A 19997-nucleotide genomic window follows, 5' to 3' on the forward strand; every position below is an offset into this window, starting at 1 on the left:
TTCCATTGACTGAGATGTAGGTTAGCCTGGGAATATATACTTGGAAAAACAAGCTTTGACCTGCAGACTGAGCCAAACCAGATCAGCAACGAAAGACACTTACAGAATGTGGGCTTCAACCCCAATTCCCCTCGCCTGCTTAGCAAGCACTCCTTAGAAATGCTGCTTCGAATGGCTGTGAAGGTTTGACGTGAAAGATGAGGTGGCCGAGTGGTTAAGGCGATGGACTGCTAATCCATTGTGCTCTGCATGCGTGGGTTCGACTCCCATCCTCGTCGGCACAGCAAGTTAGTTATTGATGTTGTTTTTTCGAAACAATTACTTGAATGCAAAACCTGCCAATTTCTTTTTGTTTGGGCATACGATACATATACAACATTGATCGTTAGTGCAACACCTGCTTCATCCTCTTATGTACCACTTATTTCAGCATGTCACACTGCAGAGCATTAGGTCAGGGTATGGTTACAAAGCTAAACTAGGTAGGTCTACTAACATTGCCAGTGTCAGCTCCTTTGGAGAGACCAAGGAAAGAAGCATTACAGTTCAATTTACAGTAAAGGTTTTGTGTTCAATTTAAATTTTCTTCTCAATTCACAGAGCAAAGTCAGCCCACCAGAGCACCAAGTGGGTCCTTCAATAAACCGCCTTACACTAGGTCCCCAGGCGCTGATCTGCAGCAGCCCTCTAATGCCCTCAGTGTATGGTTAGAAATGCTGAGATTAATTTCCACAATACGAGATCAATGATATTGAATTATTATTAATATTGTTGTTACTATAAAGGGAACAGTTCAATCACTAAGATATTGGCAAACCTGGCTATGGATAGTTGGACAATAGGCTACTGACATGCAGACTACTTCAAAACACAAGCATTGGTGAGAGAAGATAATGACACATGGAGAATGTGGGCATCGGTCCCAGTGCCTCTCTAATGATAAGCGAGCGCTCTACCACTTGAGCTAAATCCCCTATATTTATTTCATCTCCACAAGACCCTTTACAGTTCCCTCATAGGGGTGATGTAATGCACCAATTTCTGCACTCATTTGGTAGACTACCATATTGGTCGACGCAGCCATTCTGACTTAAATTATTTAATGTACTTGGGGGTACAACATATACAACATTGGTCATACACATGCTGAAACTGCTTTAGGTCACCGGTAGGTGTCGTGTAATGTAACACTGGTCTTAGTATGTTACAGTGCAGAGCATGAGATCACAGCATTGTACAAAACTCAACAACTAGGCCAAGGCAGGTGTAGGTGGGTTTAACAACTGCACGATAGTTGCATCAGCAACTTATGATACAATTGAAACAGGCATTTAATGTTAAAGTGTGTGGTTCAACTCAAAAAACAAAGCACCAAGCAATCATTCCATTGACTGAGATGTAGGTTAGCCTGGGAATATATACTTGGAAAAACAAGCTTTTGACCTGCAGACTGAGCCAAACCAGATCAGCAACGAAAGACACTTACAGAATGTGGGCTTCAACCACAATTCCCCTCGCCTGCTTAGCAAGCACTCATTAGAAATGCTGCTTCGAATGGCTGTGAAGCTTTGACGTGAAAGATGAGGTGGCCGAGTGGTTAAGGCGATAGACTGCTAATCCATTGTGCTCTGCACGCGTGGGTTCGACTCCCATCCTCGTCGGCACAGCAAGTTAGTTATTGATGTTGTTTTTTCGAAACAATTACTTGAATGCAAAACCTGCCAATTTTTTTTGTTTGGGCATACGATACATATACAACATTGATCGTTAGTGCAACACCTGCTTCATCCTCTTATGTACCACTTATTTCAGCATGTCACACTGCAGAGCATTAGGTCAGGGTATTGTTACATAGCTAAACTAGGTAGGTCTACTAACATTGCCAGTGTCAGCTCCTTTGGAGAGACCAAGGAAAGAAGCATTACAGTTCAATTTACAGTAAAGGTTTTGTGTTCAATTTAAATTTTCTTCTCAATTCACAGAGCAAAGTCAGCCCACCAGAGCACCAAGTGGGACCTTCAATAAACCGCCTTACACTAGGTCCCCAGGCGCTGATCTGCAGCAGCCCTCTAATGCCCTCAGTGTATGGTTAGAAATGCTGAGATTAATTTCCACAATACGAGATCAATGATATTGAATTATTATTAATATTGTTGTTACTATAAAGGGAACAGTTCAATCACTAAGATATTGGCAAACCTGGCTATGGATAGTTGGACAATAGGCTACTGACATGCAGACTACTTCAAAACACAAGCATTGGTGAGAGAAGATAATGACACATGGAGAATGTGGGCATCAGTCCCAGTGCGTCTCGCATGATAAGCGAGCACTCTACCTCTTGAGCTAATTCCCCTATATTTACTTAATCTTTACAAGATCCTTTACAGTTCCCTCATAGGGGTGATGTAATGCACCAATTTCTGCACTCATTTGGTAGACCACCATATTGGTCGACGCAGCCATTCTGACTTACCTTATTTAATGTACTTGGGGGTACAACATATACAACATTGGTCATACACATGCTGAAACTGCTTTAGGTCACTGGTAGGTGTCGTGTAATGTAACACTGGTCTTAGTATGTTACAGTGCAGAGCATGAGATCACAGCATTGTACAAAGCTCAACAACTAGGCCAAGGCAGGTGTAGGTGGGTTTAACAACTACACGATAGTTGCATCAGCAACTTTTGATACAATTGAAACAGGCATTTAATGTTAAAGTGTGTGGTTCAGTTCAAAGAACAAAGCACCAAGCAATCATTCCATTGACTGAGATGTAGGTGAGCCTGGGAATATATACTTGGAAAAACAGGCTTTTGACCTGCAGACTGAGCCAAACCAGATCAGCAACGAAAGACACTTACAGAATGTGGGCTTCAACCACAATTCCCCTCGCCTGCTTAGCAAGCACTCATTAGAAATGCTGCTTCGAATGGCTGTGAAGCTTTGACGTGAAAGATGAGGTGGCCGAGTGGTTAAGGCGATAGACTGCTAATCCATTGTGCTCTGCACGCGTGGGTTGGACTCCCATCCTCGTCGGCACAGCAAGTTAGTTATTGATGTTGTTTTTTCGAAACAATTACTTGAATGCAAAACCTGCCAATTTTTTTTGTTTGGGCATACGATACATATACAACATTGATCGTTATTGCAACACCTGCTTCATCCTCTTATGTACCACTTATTTCAGCATGTCACACTGCAGAGCATTAGGTCAGGGTATTGTTACATAGCTAAACTAGGTAGGTCTACTAACATTGCCAGTGTCAGCTCCTTTGGAGAGACCAAGGAAAGAAGCATTACAGTTCAATTTACAGTAAAGGTTTTGTGTTCAATTTAAATTTTCTTCTCAATTCACAGAGCAAAGTCAGCCCACCAGAGCACCAAGTGGGACCTTCAATAAACCGCCTTACACTAGGTCCCCAGGCGCTGATCTGCAGCAGCCCTCTAATGCCCTCAGTGTATGGTTAGAAATGCTGAGATTAATTTCCACAATACGAGATCAATGATATTGAATTATTATTAATATTGTTGTTACTATAAAGGGAACAGTTCAATCACTAAGATATTGGCAAACCTGGCTATGGATAGTTGGACAATAGGCTACTGACATGCAGACTACTTCAAAACACAAGCATTGGTGAGAGAAGATAATGACACATGGAGAATGTGGGCATCAGTCCCAGTGCGTCTCGCATGATAAGCGAGCACTCTACCTCTTGAGCTAATTCCCCTATATTTACTTAATCTTTACAAGATCCTTTACAGTTCCCTCATAGGGGTGATGTAATGCACCAATTTCTGCACTCATTTGGTAGACCACCATATTGGTCGACGCAGCCATTCTGACTTACCTTATTTAATGTACTTGGGGGTACAACATATACAACATTGGTCATACACATGCTGAAACTGCTTTAGGTCACTGGTAGGTGTCGTGTAATGTAACACTGGTCTTAGTATGTTACAGTGCAGAGCATGAGATCACAGCATTGTACAAAGCTCAACAACTAGGCCAAGGCAGGTGTAGGTGGGTTTAACAACTACACGATAGTTGCATCAGCAACTTTTGATACAATTGAAACAGGCATTTAATGTTAAAGTGTGTGGTTCAGTTCAAAGAACAAAGCACCAAGCAATCATTCCATTGACTGAGATGTAGGTGAGCCTGGGAATATATACTTGGAAAAACAGGCTTTTGACCTGCAGACTGAGCCAAACCAGATCAGCAACGAAAGACACTTACAGAAGGTGGGCTTCAACCCCAATTCCCCTCGCCTGCTTAGCAAGCACTCCTTAGAAATGCTGCTTCAAATGGCTGTGAAGGTGTAACAGAAAGATGAGGTGGCCGAGTGGTTAAGGTGATGGACTGCTAATCCATTGTGCTCTGCACGCGTGGGTTTGAATCCCATCCTTGTCGGCACAGTAGGTTAGTTACTGATGTTATTTTTTCGAAACAATTACTTGAATGCAAAACCTGCCAATTTTTTTTTCTTTGGGCATACGATACATATACAACATTGATCGTTAGTGCAACACCTGCTTCATCCTGTTATGTACCACTTATTTCAGCATGTCACACTGCAGAGCATTAGGTCAGGGTATTGTTACATAGCTAAACTAGGTAGGTCTACTAACATTGCCAGTGTCAGCTCCTTTGGAGAGACCAAGGAAAGAAGCATTACAGTTCAATTTACAGTAAAGGTTTTGTGTTCAATTTAAAATTTCTTCTCAATTCACAGAGCAAAGTCAGCCCACCAGAGCACCAAGTGGGTCCTTCAATAAACCGCCTTACACTACGTCCCCAGGCGCTGATCTGCAGCAGCCCTCTAATGCCCTCAGTGTATGGTTAGAAATGCTGAGATTAATTTCCACAATACGAGATCAATGATATTGAATTATTATTAATATTGTTGTTACTATAAAGGGAACAGTTCAATCACTAAGATATTGGCAAACCTGGCTAGGGATAGTTGGACAATAGGCTACTGACATGCAGACTACTTCAAAACACAACCATTGGTAAGAGAAGATAATGACACATGGAGAATGTGGGCATCAGTCCCAGTGCGTCTCGCATGATAAGCGAGCACTCTACCTCTTGAGCTAATTCCCCTATATTATTTAATCTTTACAAGACCCTTTACAGTTTCCTAATAGGGGTGATGTAATGCACCAATCTCTGCACTCATTTGGTAGACCACCATATTAGTTGACGCAGCCATTCTGACTTAAATTATTTAATGTACTTGGTGGTACAACATATACAACATTGGTCATACACATGCCGAAACTGCTTTAGGTCACTGGTAGGTGTTGTGTATTGTAACACTGGTCTTAGTATGTTACAGTGCAGAGCATGAGATCACAGCATTGTACAAAGCTCAACAACTAGGCCAAGGCAGGTGTTGGTGGGTTTAACAACTGCACAATAGTTGCATCAGCAACTTTTGACACAATTGAAACAGGCATTTACTGTTAAAGTGTTTGGTTCAATTCAAAGAACAAAGCACCAAGCAATCATTCCATTCATTGAGATATAGGTGAGCCTGGGAATATATAGTTGGAAAAAGAGGCTATTGACCTGCAGACTGAGCCAAACCAGATCAGCAACGAAAGACACTTACAGATTGTGGGCTTCAACCCCAATTCCCCTCGCCTACTTAGCAAGCACTCATTAGAATTGCTGCTTCGAATGGCTGTGAAGTCTTGAAATGAAAGACGAGGTGGCCGAGTGGTTAAGGCGATGGACTGCTTATCCATTGTACTCTGCACGCGTGGGTTCCATTCCCATCCTCGTCGGCACAGCAGCTTAGTTATTGAAGTTGTTTTTTCGAAACAATTACTTGGATGCAAAACCTGCCAATTTTTTTTTTGTTTGGGCATACGATACATATACAACATTGATCGTTAGTGCAACACCTGCTTCATCCTGTTATGTACCACTTATTTCAGCATGTCACACTGCAGAGCATTAGGTCAGGGTATTGTTACATAGCTAAACTAGGTAGGTCTACTAACATTGCCAGTGTCAGCTCCTTTGGAGAGACCAAGGAAAGAAGCATTACAGTTCAATTTACAGTAAAGGTTTTGTGTTCAATTTAAATTTTCTTCTCAATTCACAGAGCAAAGTCAGCCCACCAGAGCACCAAGTGGGTCCTTCAATAAACCGCCTTACACTAGGTCCCCAGGCGCTGATCTGCAGCAGCCCTCTAATGCCCTCAGTGTATGGTTAGAAATGCTGAGATTAATTTCCACAATACGAGATCAATGATATTGAATTATTATTAATATTGTTGTTACTATAAAGGGAACAGTTCAATCACTAAGATATTGGCAAACCTGGCTATGGATAGTTGGACAATAGGCTACTGACATGCAGACTACTTCAAAACACAACCATTGGTGAGAGAAGATAATGACACATGGAGATTGTGGGCCTCGGTCCCAGTGCCTCTCGCATGATAAGCGAGCGCTCTACCACTTTAGGCTAAATCCCCTATATTTAATTAATCCTTAGAAGACCTTTTACAGTTCCTTCATAGGGGTGATGTAATGCACCAATCTCTGCACTAATTTGGTAGACCACCATATTGGTCGACGCAGCCATTCTGACTTAAATTATTTATTGTACTTGGGGGTACAACATATACAACATTGGTCATACACATGCTGAAACTGCTTTAGGTCACTGGCAGGTGTCGTGTAATGTAACACTGGTCTTAATATGTTACAGTGCAGAGCATGAGATCACAGCATTGTACAAAGCTCAACAACTAAGCCAAGGCAGGTGTAGGTGGGTTTAACAACTGCACGATAGTTGCATCAGCAACTTTTGGTACAATTGAAACAGGCATTTACTGTTAAAGTGTTTGGTTTAATTCAAAGAACAAAGCACCAAGCAATCATTCTTTCACTAAGATGTAGGTGAGCCTGGGAATGTATAGTTGGAAAAAGAGGCTATTGACCTGCAGACTGAGCCAAACCAGATCAGCAACGAAAGACACTTACAGAATGTGGGCTTCAACCCCAATTCCCCTCGCATGCTCAGCAAGCACTCATTAGAATTGCTGCTTCGAATGGCTGTGAAGTCTTGAAATGAAAGACGAGGTGGCTGAGTGGTTAAGGCGATGGACTGCTAATCCATTGTGCTCTGCACGCGTGGGTTCCACTCCCATCCTCGTCGACACAGCAAGTTAGTTATTGAACTTGTTTTTTTAAACATTTACTTGAATGCAAAACCTGCCAATTTTTTTGTTTGGGCATACGATATATATACAACATTGATCGTTAGTACAAAACCTGCCTCATCCTGTTATGTACCACTTATTTCAGCATGTCACACTGCAGAGCATTAGGTCAGGGTATTGTTACATAGCTAAACTAGGTAGGTCTACTAACATTGCCAGTGTCAGCTCCTTTGGAGAGACCAAGGAAAGAAGCATTACAGTTCAATTTAACAGTAAATGTTTTGTGTTCAATTTAAATTTTCTTTTCAATTCACAGGGGTGATGTAATGCACCAATTTCTGCACTTCTTTGGTAGACCACCATATTGGTCAATGCAGCCATTCTGACCTAAATTATTTATTCTACTTGGGGGTACAACATATACAACATTGGTCATACACATGCTGAAACTGCTTTAGGTCACTGGTAGGTGTCGTGTAATGTAACACTGGTCTTAGTATGTTACAGTGCAGAGCATGAGATCACAGTATTGTACAAAGCTCAACAACTAGGCCAAGGCAGGTGTAGGTGGGTTTAACAACTGCACGATAGTTGCATCAGCAACGTTTGATACAATTGAAACAGACATTTACTGTTAAAATGTTTGGTTCAATTTAAAGAACAAAGCACCAAGCAATCATTCCATTCACTGAGATGTAGGTGAGCCTGGGAATATATAGTTAGGCTATTGACCTGCAGACTGAGCCAAACCAGATCAACAATGAAAGACACTTGCAGAATGTGGGCTTCAACCCCATTTCAAATCAATTCAAATCAAATCAAATTCCAAATGAGCTTTGCCCGGTGAGAGAGATTTGTTTTTGCTGTGATTTATTGAGGAAAAAAAAGGGGGTCCTGATTATTTGGGTTTTAAGGGTACGGACATGGTTTTTTGATCTGTGCGTGGTCCACACGTGGGGGACTGAGTATAAAAGACGACTTCTGAAAGACGGAGCACGTTTGCAGAAGTATTTTCAAGATACGAGAGACCTATTGTAATTTTGAGCAAATACTTCGGGAAAGACTCTGTCGCCAGATCAGCTTGGTTCCCTTTTTACGCAGACGTCCGATAAAAAGGCATTTTGGGAAGGTTCTGGCCGGAACACACAAAAAAAATCTAAGGCAGGAAACGGCTGAACTCTGAAAGATGGGTTCGGGGCAATCCAAGTCGTCACCACCAGACAGTAACATTACGAAATTAATGAGGGGTAAATATGGTAACGAGTGCGTGTCATGTCTTAACGACTGGACAAAACATTATGGGTTTCATTCATTTCATTCATACATTAAGGTGGATCACTCAGTGTGAAGGACTGTGGTGGAAATTTTCCATAAAGAAGCAGATGAGAGAGTGGTCCTTTTTGTGCGATTTATTGAAATAATAAAGAAAATTAAAATAATGGGGAAAGCAAATAAAAAGCATGGATGTTGATCGTGCACATCAACAAACCAAAAACCAGCTGGGGAGATCAGTGCACACACGACGAAGGTGTGATGCAAAGAGCCCACGATCCTCAAGTTGCTTCTGCCTTTTAGCTTCTCTGTCCGACTAGGGTGGAATGTCTTTCTAACCCAATCAAATTACATGCACCATCTCCTCCCTGTCTCAGTGTGTGTGAAGATATTTACATTTTCACACCTGCATTGCTGACGTCCAACTATCTGTGAAAAAGGAGCACCAAGTCTCAAGAGAGAGAGACAACCATTGAACACTCTAGGTGAAATGTCAAATGCATACAGTAAGACGAAACATAAGATATTAATTGCAGAACATAAGTCATAAATCATATAATAACTGCATAGAAATAAGGAAGAAACAATTTTTCCCATAACACTCCCCCCTTTTGATTACACACATTAATCAAACCATAAAAGAATAAAAATTGTCAACATCACATTCTGTAATAATAAAAGACCCTTGCAAGTGAAACAATAAGGGTATTAACTCATCAAAATTCAAACTACACCTTCGCATAAAATGCAAGTAACTTAGGGACAAAAGGTTGGGAGCTGTTTTGGTGGGTAGTTATACAAGAATAACTTCTGTTTGAGCATGTGAAGAAAATAAGCCAATAATCGTATTTGTATCAGATTATATTTTGTGATCAGATAGCCTAAGACCATCGTCAAAGTCATTAAGTGAATTAGAGTTGGGGTTTTTGAACGTAGTGCATTGTGTCATTTGATACGAGAGTGTTGCTGAGGTCGCACGCATGACGAGACCTCTAACCAGTGGGATAACTTTCGTATCTTTAATTGTACATTTGGGTCTAGAATGAATAGGAGAATCAGCCACCGTTTGGAGTCCCAGTGCTTCCTCCTGAAGTCCTTAACGATCGCCCAGTGCCCTGGTTGGATGGTGTGTAATGGTCCTGTCGACTGTTTTCACCTGTTGGGAAATGTGAATTCTGGGGAGAAAAAGTGTTTTGGGCAGCACGGCTTGTCATCAGGCCTAAACCAGACTCCATGGCTACAGGTGGAACCATTCGTCTGCCAGAGTCTGCGTTCCTGTGAGGTAGAAAGTGTTTAAAGCACAGGGAGATGAGGAAGGAGAGGGTAGAGAGAGCATCAGGAGAGAGAACAAGGATGAGGAGAGGGAACAAGGATCAGGAGAGGGAGGGGTTGTTGGGCAGCAACCTTCGCAGCAGCGTCTGCAGCTGCATGTCAGCAGCAATAATGTTGTGAGTGGGACAGTTACAAACAGCATTAGCTGTAGGCAGCAGGACAGCGTCCAGCAAAGCAGCAACCTTATCATGATGTAAGATAGGTTTGCAATCAGACTTCAAAAGTTTCCTATGCTTCCACAGAGCGTCTGTGGAGTCTGTGTAGATGGTAAAAGACTCTCCTTCTGCTGGTTTACTAGCTTCAGTCAATACAATCAACTCTGCAGCCTGAGCAGAGTAGTGTCTTAGCAAAACGCCAGGCTTCAAGATGGCATCTTGATAGTAATGTTCAGCATGTTGAGCAAGATGGTGTTGCATTTAAGCCATCGGGCTGTAGAAAGATGTGATCTATTCCAAAAGAATCAAAGAGACAGTATGAGGACAAAAGAACAGAAGTCGTACAACCTGATTTCTCATCCACTGTTTGAGTGAAAGGTCGCGTAGGGTCAGATTAGGAAGACCCAAAGTAGGAGCCGACTGAAGGGCAAGCATGAGGTCAGTGAACGTCGTTCAGCCTCAGACGTCCACGTGAGACAAGAAGTGGACGATGAAGACGTCTGCATCAGAACCCTGAGTGGGGCCTCAAAGACAGTAAAGTTAGGAATGAGGTTCCTACAATAAGAACAAAGAACTAGAAAAGACATAAGCTGTTTATACGTGCACGGTTTAGGCAGGTTTCAAATTGCTTCAACTCTGTTGGGTGAGATGGATTTGCCATCAGCTGTAATTACAATGACCCAGAAAATAACCTTTGTCTGATCAAACTGTAATTTAGACAGGCTCTCTTTGTGGCCTGTAGCATCCAATGTTTCAGTATCAACAGACAGAGACACAACTCCCCAACCTTGGGTTTGGGAGCTAGAGTTGAGAGTCTATCAGGCAGAGACAACCATTGAACAATCTAGGTGAAATGTCAAATGCATACAGTAAGACAAAACATAAGATATTAATTGCAGAAAATAAGTCATAAATCATATAATAACTGCATAGAAATAAGGAAGAAACAATTTTTTCCCATAACAAGGACATACTCACTTTAAAAGAAAAATTAGAAGAGAAGGAGAAACAGCTCCGTAAAACCAAAACAATTAAAGTTAAAACTTTAGAGGAAACCGAATTAAACAATAGATGTCTTGAGATTTGGGCCGAAAGAATCTGAGCGCAGAGAAAGATTAAGATGCCAAAAAGAACTAGGAGGGAGAAAGGATGAGAGTGGTGACGTAGCTGGCAGAAAAGATAACAACTCTGTGGAAGCTTGCACACCGCCATCATACACACATATACACACACAACACAATGAGAAACAGAGCGCTCCCACTGTTTCTGCTTTGTATCCTTTTGCAGAGCTGAGCGCAATTAAGATGAATCCTGACCTGGACTCCTTCTACGTCAGCAGGAGAGCCGAGCAGGGTGGAGTGCCTGACCAACATCAACTACCTGCCCCACACCAACTGCCTGCCCCACATCAACTGTCTGACCAACCTCTGTCATTTGGAGCTGCAACATCGGGATCAGAGCAGTCAGAGTATGTGGAGGACAGTGAAAATGCCACACCAACTCCTGGAATGGTTGTAGACGCATTCTAGGCCAACTTACCTATGGACCTTATCCCTAAATTATCCACTGCCACAAGCTCTGCCCCTGCACCAACTGCTACTACGAGTGCTGCCTCTGCAACTACCAGTGTTCGTACCCTAAGGAGCAACACACCAGTAGCTCCAGAAATCAGCTTGCCCATGGTGGAAGTTGCCAGCCCTGAAGGAAGCATGTTAGTGCACAGACCATAGACCAGTGCTGACATAGCTGATTTTGCCCACACTCTTCCAGACATCACTGTATCAGGAAAGACATTCGGTGCCAATCTTCTGGCTTTCTGCCAGGAATACAGACCCACTGGAGCTGAGATCCGTCGCATCCTGGCCAAGCGTCTTTCAGCCTGCAAATATCAAAAATTGACTGGACAATTGCCTGCTTTCAAACACAAAGACTGGACAAACAACCTGAATGATGAATTTGTTGCCGCAGTGAGGACGCTTGTCACCCACCTCGAAACGGAATTAGTTGATGATTTTGTTCACCACCTCACCACCGTATACAACATACACGGAGGAGTTCAACCACCCGCAGAAGGAATGGGAGGGCCTGTTTGTTCATCGCATGAGAGCCACCTGTGTGAACTTGTGATAAAAGACTTACTCCCTGAAGTTTTGCAGGCTGTGAAACAGTCCTACATTGGATGAAAGGAAGATGCACGTCTTGCCCCGCAGGCACGGGAGGGGGAGAGACTTCAGACAGGACTGGCCCAAAGAGATGTCAGAGCCACCTTTGGAAATACAGGGAATATTTGCCATTTCTGCGGCGAACCAGGACATTGGAAGAAGAACTGCCCTTTGCTACATCAGCCTCCAACTACCCAGGCGCTCTCTTCAGACTGACAAGGGGAGGGGCCCAGTGAAGGCTTCCTTTCACATGATGACGTGGACGGTACCGCACAGACACACACGCGCATGATACATGCTCCATTGATTCAAATTCATGCTGGCCTGCTTGCAATGAAGACTTGCTTTTTGCTCGAAACATTACACAGAGTGATTTGGCAAATGATAACAAACAGCATAATGACAAGTGTTGTATGACCTTGCAGTCTGATGGGTTCAAACATTTTCCTGAGTTTACTTTAACCATTCGGGGTGAAAGTATGGTGTTTTTGGTTGATTCAGGTGCAACAAATTCAGTAATAAGATCTTCCATGTTTTCCAATCCACCCAAGATGAGGGGACGGTTTGTGTACACTGTGGGTTCATTTGGCCAAACAGTAAAAGAAAAACTTACTGTTTCTCTGTCTTGTACAACATCAGATGGCAAGACATTCAAACATTCGTTTTTGCTTTCAAACGTATGCCCAGTTAATTTTTTTGGAAGAGATCTCATGTGTAGTTTAGGTATTTCATTGATTTCTACTCCGGAGGGAGTACAGGTTGCAACTACAGACGATGTAAATCATTTTTCTTTTGTTGGTGTTAATCTCAGAGCCTCTGCTTTATTTTTATCAGTGGCTGCTGGAAGGAGGGCCTGTAACTGAGGCTCTCATGCAAACTGCACAGCAGTTTGTTTCTCCCAACAATACGACCTTCAGAGATGCATCTGACCTGTCTTGCACAGCACATGTGTCTACTGGTCCTGATGAGAGCTTTGAAAAATCATGGTTACGCACACACACTGACAAACTAACCTCAACTTTCCTCTTTTGGGACACATGTCCGCGCTTGCGATTTCTCTAACAAACAAGAAAGATTTATTGATGCTTATTCTACAGATCCACATGTCCCTCAGTCGAAACATGATGGAGACAGATGGCAGGACGTGGGTCATTTTGTGGACATATGTCAACGGGTTGGAGACTAGCAAGCAACTTCTGACCCATATGTGATGTATTCACATTCCTTACATTCTTATAAGAAACTTTTTCAGTCTACCTTTCATGCGCAGCGCACAGTGCACTTGGTACCTCAATATTCCACACACACACCACATCTCGTGTTTTTGTCAGAGGACACTCTGACGCAAAATCCAGCCTTACAGGAAGTTCCCGCTTCCTTGTGGGCCACACACAAATATGATGTAGGTTTGATCAAAGGGCGTGAATCGGTGGTTGTCACACCTAAATCTGACCGCAGACCATGCAAATAGCAATATCCTTTAAAGAGAGAAGCTATTGAAGGAATAACACCAGTGTTTAACTCTCTTTTGAAAGCAGGCGTCATTGTCCCATGTAACAACTCTCCCGTTAGGACTCCACTCTTCCCCGTTAAGAAAGTCAGAGACAAAGGACAGCCATCAGAATGGAGGTTTGTCCAGGATCTGCAAGCAGTAAATGTGGCAGTCCAAACAATCCGCCTAAGGTACCGAACCCCTACACCATTCTTTCTCAGCTTTCGCCCAAGGCTAAATTTTTTTCAGTGATCGATTTGTCAAATGCTTTTTTCAGTGTGCCTGTTCATGAAAACAGCCAGTTCTGGTTTGCCTTTGAATTCAATGGAAAATCGTATACATTTACAACATTGTGTCAGAGATATTCAGAAAGTCCCACGATCTATAATATGGCACTAAAAGTAAGCTTGGATGATCTTATTTTGTCTCCAGGCACCGCCCTACTGCAGTATGTTGACGACTTGTGATCTGCAGTGAGGATCAGGAAACTTGCACAGCAGACATGATCAAGCTGCTGAAACATTTGCACTCCGCAGGCCATAAAGCGAGCCTGTCCAAATTACAGTTTGTACAAACAAAGGTTACCTTCCTAGGTCATGTAATTACCGCCGAAGGGAAATACATTTCACCTAAAAGAGTTGAAGCAATTCAAAACTTGCCTAAACCTTGCACGTATAAACACCTGATGTCCTTTTTAGGCATGTGTTCTTATTGTAGGAATTTCCTCTTCGTCCACCTCTCGACTCACGTGGACATCTGAGGCTAAACAGGCGTTCATCTACCTCAAACTTGCTCTTCAGTCTGCTCCTACTTTGGACCTGCCTAACCTTATGTGACACTTCACCCAGACAGTGGATGAAAAATCAGGTTGTATGACCTCTGTTCTTTTGCAGGATCACGGAGGGCGTTTGCGCCCTATAGCCTATAGCCTAAGCCTAAGCTTTACCCAGTCGCTACTGGACTCCCATGTTGTTTGCGAGCAGTGGCTGCGGCAGAGAAAGCCGTGCTGGCATCACGTGACATTGTTGGCTACTCTGATGTCACCTTGTTGGTTCCTCATGCTGTGTCTTTGATTCTTTTTGAACAAAAAACATCACATATTTCTACAGCCCAATGGCTTAGATACAATACCATCTTGCTTGTGAAGAGGTGCAATGTTATAAATCCAGCCACTCTTCTTCCAGGCCCTGATGATGGCGAGCCTTAAAACTGTGTTTCAGTTCTGAACCAGGTTTGCACTCCACGCCCAGATTTGTCAAGAGTGCCAATACCTAACCCTGATCTTGTCCTTTTTGTTGATGGCTCCGCCTCCTGGGACCCTGATACTGGGAAATCTCAGGTTGGTTATGCAGTCTTCACTTCTCATACCGTCTTGAAGTCTGGTGCTTTACCAAGCCACTACTCTGCTCAGGTTGCAAAGTTGATCGCATTGACTGAAGCCTGTAAACTAGCAGAAGGAAAGTCTGTTACCATCTACACAGACTCCAAATATGCTTTTGGTGTCACAGATGACTCTGTGGAAGCACAGGAAGTCTGATGGCAAACCTATCTTACATTATGATAAGGTTGCTGATTTGCTGGATGCTATTCTGTTACCTACAGCTATTGCTGTTTGTAAGTGCCCTGCACACACAGGAGGCACTGACCCCATTGCAGCAGAAAACGCGAGCGCAGACGCAGCCGCAAAGGCAGCTTCCCGGCTTTTATTTCCCTCTGATGCCTGTTCCTTACATTTCCTGTTTAATTAGTTGACCCACCTGTTTTGGTTGTATTTAATGTATCTCTTTTGTTCACACACTTGTTGGTGTGTACGAGGTTGTAGCCAGTGAGCTACACCTATGTTACCGGTTAAAGAGAGGAGAGCTAAGAAGTGGGGTTCTTTTGTTTGTTTGACGTCCTGTCTTACCACTTAAGGTTTGAGTCAAACCCCGCCGAACCCCCCCGCCGGTTCGGAACCGACAGGGCGAGTTCGTAACAAGGTAAGACGGTTGCCAAATCACTGGCAGCTCACCCACCACCGGAACAGGCGTTCGCATTTAATGTTGGATTTCATTGAACTAACGCCAGCAGAAGGTAAAGTATTGTTTTGTAATTGTTGATATATGGTCAAAATGAGTGGAGGCCTTCCCAGCTAAACATGCTAACAGCCATGTAGTCACTAAAGCGCTCTTGACAGAGGTAATTCCCAGGTGGAGAATTCCAGCTAAAATCAGCAGTGAAAATGGCTCACACTTTGCAAACCAAGCCCTAAAAGAAGTAGGGAAAATTCTGGACATCGACATCAGAAAGCACTGCACTACCACCCCCAAAGCGGAGGGGCGGTAGAGAGAGAGAATGGCACTTTGAAAAACAAACTGGATAAGTGCTGCTCAGAGACTGGTCTTAAATGGACTCAGGTTCTTCCCATTGTGCTCTCGTACATGAGAATGAGAAGAAGGGCGAGAACAAACTTTAGCCGGTACGAAATGGTAGACCTCCTGAGACTAGAATTTTACCACCTACTGAAATATGCAAAGACGCAATGTTACAGTACTGTAAGAACTTATCCTCTGTTCTTTCTCAAATCTCCCAGCAGGTGAAAAGAAGCAGCCCTGCCCAAACAAGATACAGGACCATTACACACCATCCAACCAGGGGACTGGGTGATCGTAAAGGAGTTCAGGAGGAAGCACTGGAACTCCAAACGGTGGCAAGGCCCCTTTCAGGTCCTTCTGATGACCCACACGGCTGTGAAGGTTGCAGAGAGAGTGACTTGGATCCACTCCAGCCACTGCAGGAAGGTCCCGGATCCGACAGACGACCCTCTGTCTCCCCCGCAGGAAAAACCCACCAGAAGTGAAGAGATGTGAGAAGGACGACCCTCGCTGTGCTCACACACGCACTGAGGCGAGGCTGCGTTGACCGTTCAGCTAAAGGTGTGAGCCAAGCGCCACCTGAAGTTGCGCCAGTGAATCACACTCTCAGACCATACATCTACACACACATTCCTGAGAAAACACACACACAAGCAGCCTTGAGTTGCCGACGCTGGACGACGTAGACTCTTCTCATCACAGGAGTGACAGTGACTCAGACAACATTGGGAGGGAAACCTGGCGGTGATAACAAATCCCAAGTATCTCTGTGATCAGCTGATCACAACCTGAAGAACTCTAACAAACTGTCAATGCATCAACACTGGTTGGAAATAATCTAAAGCTACTGTTTAACAGGACGAAGCAGATCGTTATGAGACATCGCTTGTGACACTGTTGTGTTAGGCTTCATCTTTTGTTACTCTTGTTATCACTTTAATTGTATTAATTTACATGTAATTTTATACACTACTTTTGATAAGAAAGTCGTTTTGCTTATGATTACTTTATTCACAACTGCAGTTAATTTTAACCTTTCACTGATGGAAGTTATCAAACAGCACAGAAAGTGTCATGTTCTATGCCACTTCCTGTTTTATTTTGTAATACTTCCTGTTCGCAGTTCAGTTGTTCACTTCCCGGATCATTTAACACACCTGTCAGCAGTTAGTTAATCAAGCACCGGTATATAGCCTTCACCTCACACACACCCTAGTTGCCAGATTGTCAAGTTCAGTACTTCTTTCCAGCGTTTTCTTGTATTGCCTCTCGTGTATTGATCCTGATTACCTTGACCGCCGAATCCTGTCTGAACCCTGCCTGTACTTTTGCCTGGATAAGAACCCTGCTTGATCATTTGACCGTGAGTTTGCCTAGTCCTTGTCTGTACCGTCACCGTGCTCTTCTGTGTACCGAACCCTGCCTGTTTATTGGACCTGAGATTGCCTGCTCCTTGACTGTGCTTTAATACTGTGCCCCTCTGTGTATGACCTGGACCGTTTGACCCTGATTGTGGAAATAAACCTGAATTCAATCTCAACACGTCTGTGTACTGTGCATGTGGGTCCGACGTCTGCCCAAGCCTGACAGAAAGCACATGCTGGCTGTGACAGCCATAGCAGCAATGTGTGTTGTCACTCTAGCATTTTAGTCAGCCCACTATACTCCTATTCGATACAGACCTAAACGTGAAATTAGAGATCTGAGGGCATAGCAGCTTGCCCAAAATTACATGAAGCAGAACCCTACAGGAAACCTGTGGCTAGCATACATCAGGTACACCTCTAAGTCCCTCATAAACCAGTCGTGCGTAGCATGTGCAGTCGCAGATTGTTCACTACCTATATAATAATATATGATATGACACATAAATATACTACAGTGGCGAAGGCGCTCAACGGCCTTCAGAGTCTCAGGGACGAATGGCCCGCTAACTCTGGTATAGAGTCTTCCCTTTGGAAATGGCTAGACGAAATGTCTGGATATGGAAATCTGTTCTCATGTCCGCAGCTGTTTCCTTTATCATTGCGATGGCTGTGATTCTCTTGTTTGGGTGTTCCGTTATCCCACTGGTTAGAGGTCTTATCATGCGTGCGACCTCAACAGAAGTCTCGTATTAAATGACACAATGCACTATGTTCAGAAACCCCGACTTTAATTCACTTAATGACTTTGACGATGATCTTAGTTTCTCTGATGATGACGACAATAATGCTGAGACCACAATAGGAATTACCTTCTTGGGACAATCTTTTTTTTATTTTTCTCCTCTTACCCTTTCCTTTGTTGTTTGCTGTCTAATCACGAAATATTAATCTGATACAATATGATTATTGGCTTGTTTTCTTCACATGCTCATACTGAGGTTATTCTTGTATACCTACCCACAAAAACAGCTCTCAACCTTTTTTTTCCCCTAAATTACTTGCATTTTATGTGAAGGTGTATTTTGGATCATGATGAGTTAATACACATATTGTTTCATTTGCTAGGGATTTTTATTAATTTATTAATTGATTGACAATTTTTATTCTTAGTGTTTGATTAATGTGTAATCAAAAGGGGGGAGTGTTATGGGTAAATGTTTCTTGCTTACTTCTATGCAATTATTATATTATTTATGATTTGTTTTGCTTTTAATATCTTATGTTTTGTCTTACTGTATGCATTTGGCATTTCACCTAGATTGTTCAATGGTTGTCTCTGCCTGATACACTCTCAACTCTAGCCTCCAAACCCAAGACCAGGGAGTGGTCTCTCTCTGTGTGTTGAGACTTGGTGCTCCTTTCTCACTGACAGTTGGACGTTAGCGATGCAGGTGTGTGAGAATGTAAACATCTTCACACACACGGCGACAGGGAGGAGATGGTGCATGTAATTTGGTTGGGTTAGACAGACATTCCACCCTAGTCGGACAGAGAGGTTAAAAGACAGAATCAAATTGAGGATTGTGTGTTCTTTGCATTATACCTTCGTGGTGTATGTTCTGATCTTCCCCAGCTGGCTTTTGATTAGCTTTTCCCATTATTTTTATTTTTCTCTTTTATTACAATAAATTTCACAAAAGACAACTCTCTCATCTGCCTTTCATTACAAATTTCCACGACAGTCTCCAAAAGGCTAAAAGAACCACACAATAATTTCTTATATTCTAAGAAGTAGCAAGAAAGATGACGTCTCCAAATAAATTGTCAAAAGAGGAATTTAAAGCACTGTCATCTGAGGAGACTGGAGTTTGTACAAAGCAACTAAGACTAGTACGCCACCCTGACTGGAAAAGCTCACTTTTGCTATTTTATGGAACAACACACATTGTTACAGATAATCAGTTCTTACGTATTATAAAGACACAATTATCAGTTTAATAGGCAATATTGAGACCTAAAATTAAATTATTTACGTCTTAGTAAGCTCAATCGCAAAACTCTGCTCTAGCACATAGTCTGTCCCTAAGTGGCATCAAATTGAAATAATGATTCGTGACATTTCTATGTCTATTTGGTACCTCAAAACAACATGTCAGAAGTGGGATTTCAACCCACGCCTCCAGGGGAGACTGCAACCTTAACGCAGCGTCTTAAACCACTCTGCCATTCTGACTGGAAATTCTTCAAGTTCCTTGTTCCACAGCCACACAAGAGACATTGTTACAACTATTTTGTTACAACTAATATTGTAAATGTCTTAATAATGTCTAAATAATAATGTTGTTTACGCCTGAGAAAAGTCAAAGACGCTTTGCAATTTCTGGTTTTCTGCCCCCAAAAGGCTAAGGAAAACAAACAATCATTTCTTATCTAAGAAGTAGCAAAAAAGATGGCATCTCCAAATAAATTGTCAAAAGAGAAATTTGAAGCCCTGTCGTCAGAAGAGACTGGAGTTTGTACACAGCAACTAAGACTAGTAGGCCACCCTGACTGGAAAAGCTCAGTTTTGCTATTTTACAGAACAACACACAGTGTTACAGATAATCTGTTCTTACCTACTGTAAAGACATCACAATTATCAGTATCAATAGCATGAATGAGACCTAAAA

The 19997-nt window shown here is 42.7% G+C and overlaps 6 non-coding genes across 6 annotated transcripts; all 6 read left to right on the plus strand.

Annotated features, from left to right (window-relative positions):
* Window positions 1-196: 196 nt before the first annotated feature.
* Window positions 197-278, plus strand: trnas-gcu (transfer RNA serine (anticodon GCU)). Its single transcript has one exon. It is a non-coding gene; the product is annotated as a tRNA-Ser (tRNA).
* A 1301-nt stretch (window positions 279-1579) lies between these two features.
* On the plus strand, window positions 1580-1661 carry trnas-gcu (transfer RNA serine (anticodon GCU)). Its single transcript has one exon. It is a non-coding gene; the product is annotated as a tRNA-Ser (tRNA).
* Window positions 1662-2961: 1300 nt separating this feature from the next.
* Window positions 2962-3043, plus strand: trnas-gcu (transfer RNA serine (anticodon GCU)). The gene has a single exon. It is a non-coding gene; the product is annotated as a tRNA-Ser (tRNA).
* Window positions 3044-4342: 1299 nt separating this feature from the next.
* Window positions 4343-4424, plus strand: trnas-gcu (transfer RNA serine (anticodon GCU)). Its single transcript has one exon. It is a non-coding gene; the product is annotated as a tRNA-Ser (tRNA).
* A 1300-nt stretch (window positions 4425-5724) lies between these two features.
* Window positions 5725-5806, plus strand: trnas-gcu (transfer RNA serine (anticodon GCU)). The gene has a single exon. It is a non-coding gene; the product is annotated as a tRNA-Ser (tRNA).
* Window positions 5807-7108: 1302 nt separating this feature from the next.
* On the plus strand, window positions 7109-7190 carry trnas-gcu (transfer RNA serine (anticodon GCU)). Its single transcript has one exon. It is a non-coding gene; the product is annotated as a tRNA-Ser (tRNA).
* Window positions 7191-19997: the final 12807 nt, after the last annotated feature.

The sequence above is a fragment of the Betta splendens genome, chromosome 6, assembly GCF_900634795.4.
Source record: "Betta splendens chromosome 6, fBetSpl5.4, whole genome shotgun sequence".
In the NCBI taxonomy this organism is placed as follows: domain Eukaryota; kingdom Metazoa; phylum Chordata; class Actinopteri; order Anabantiformes; family Osphronemidae; genus Betta; species Betta splendens.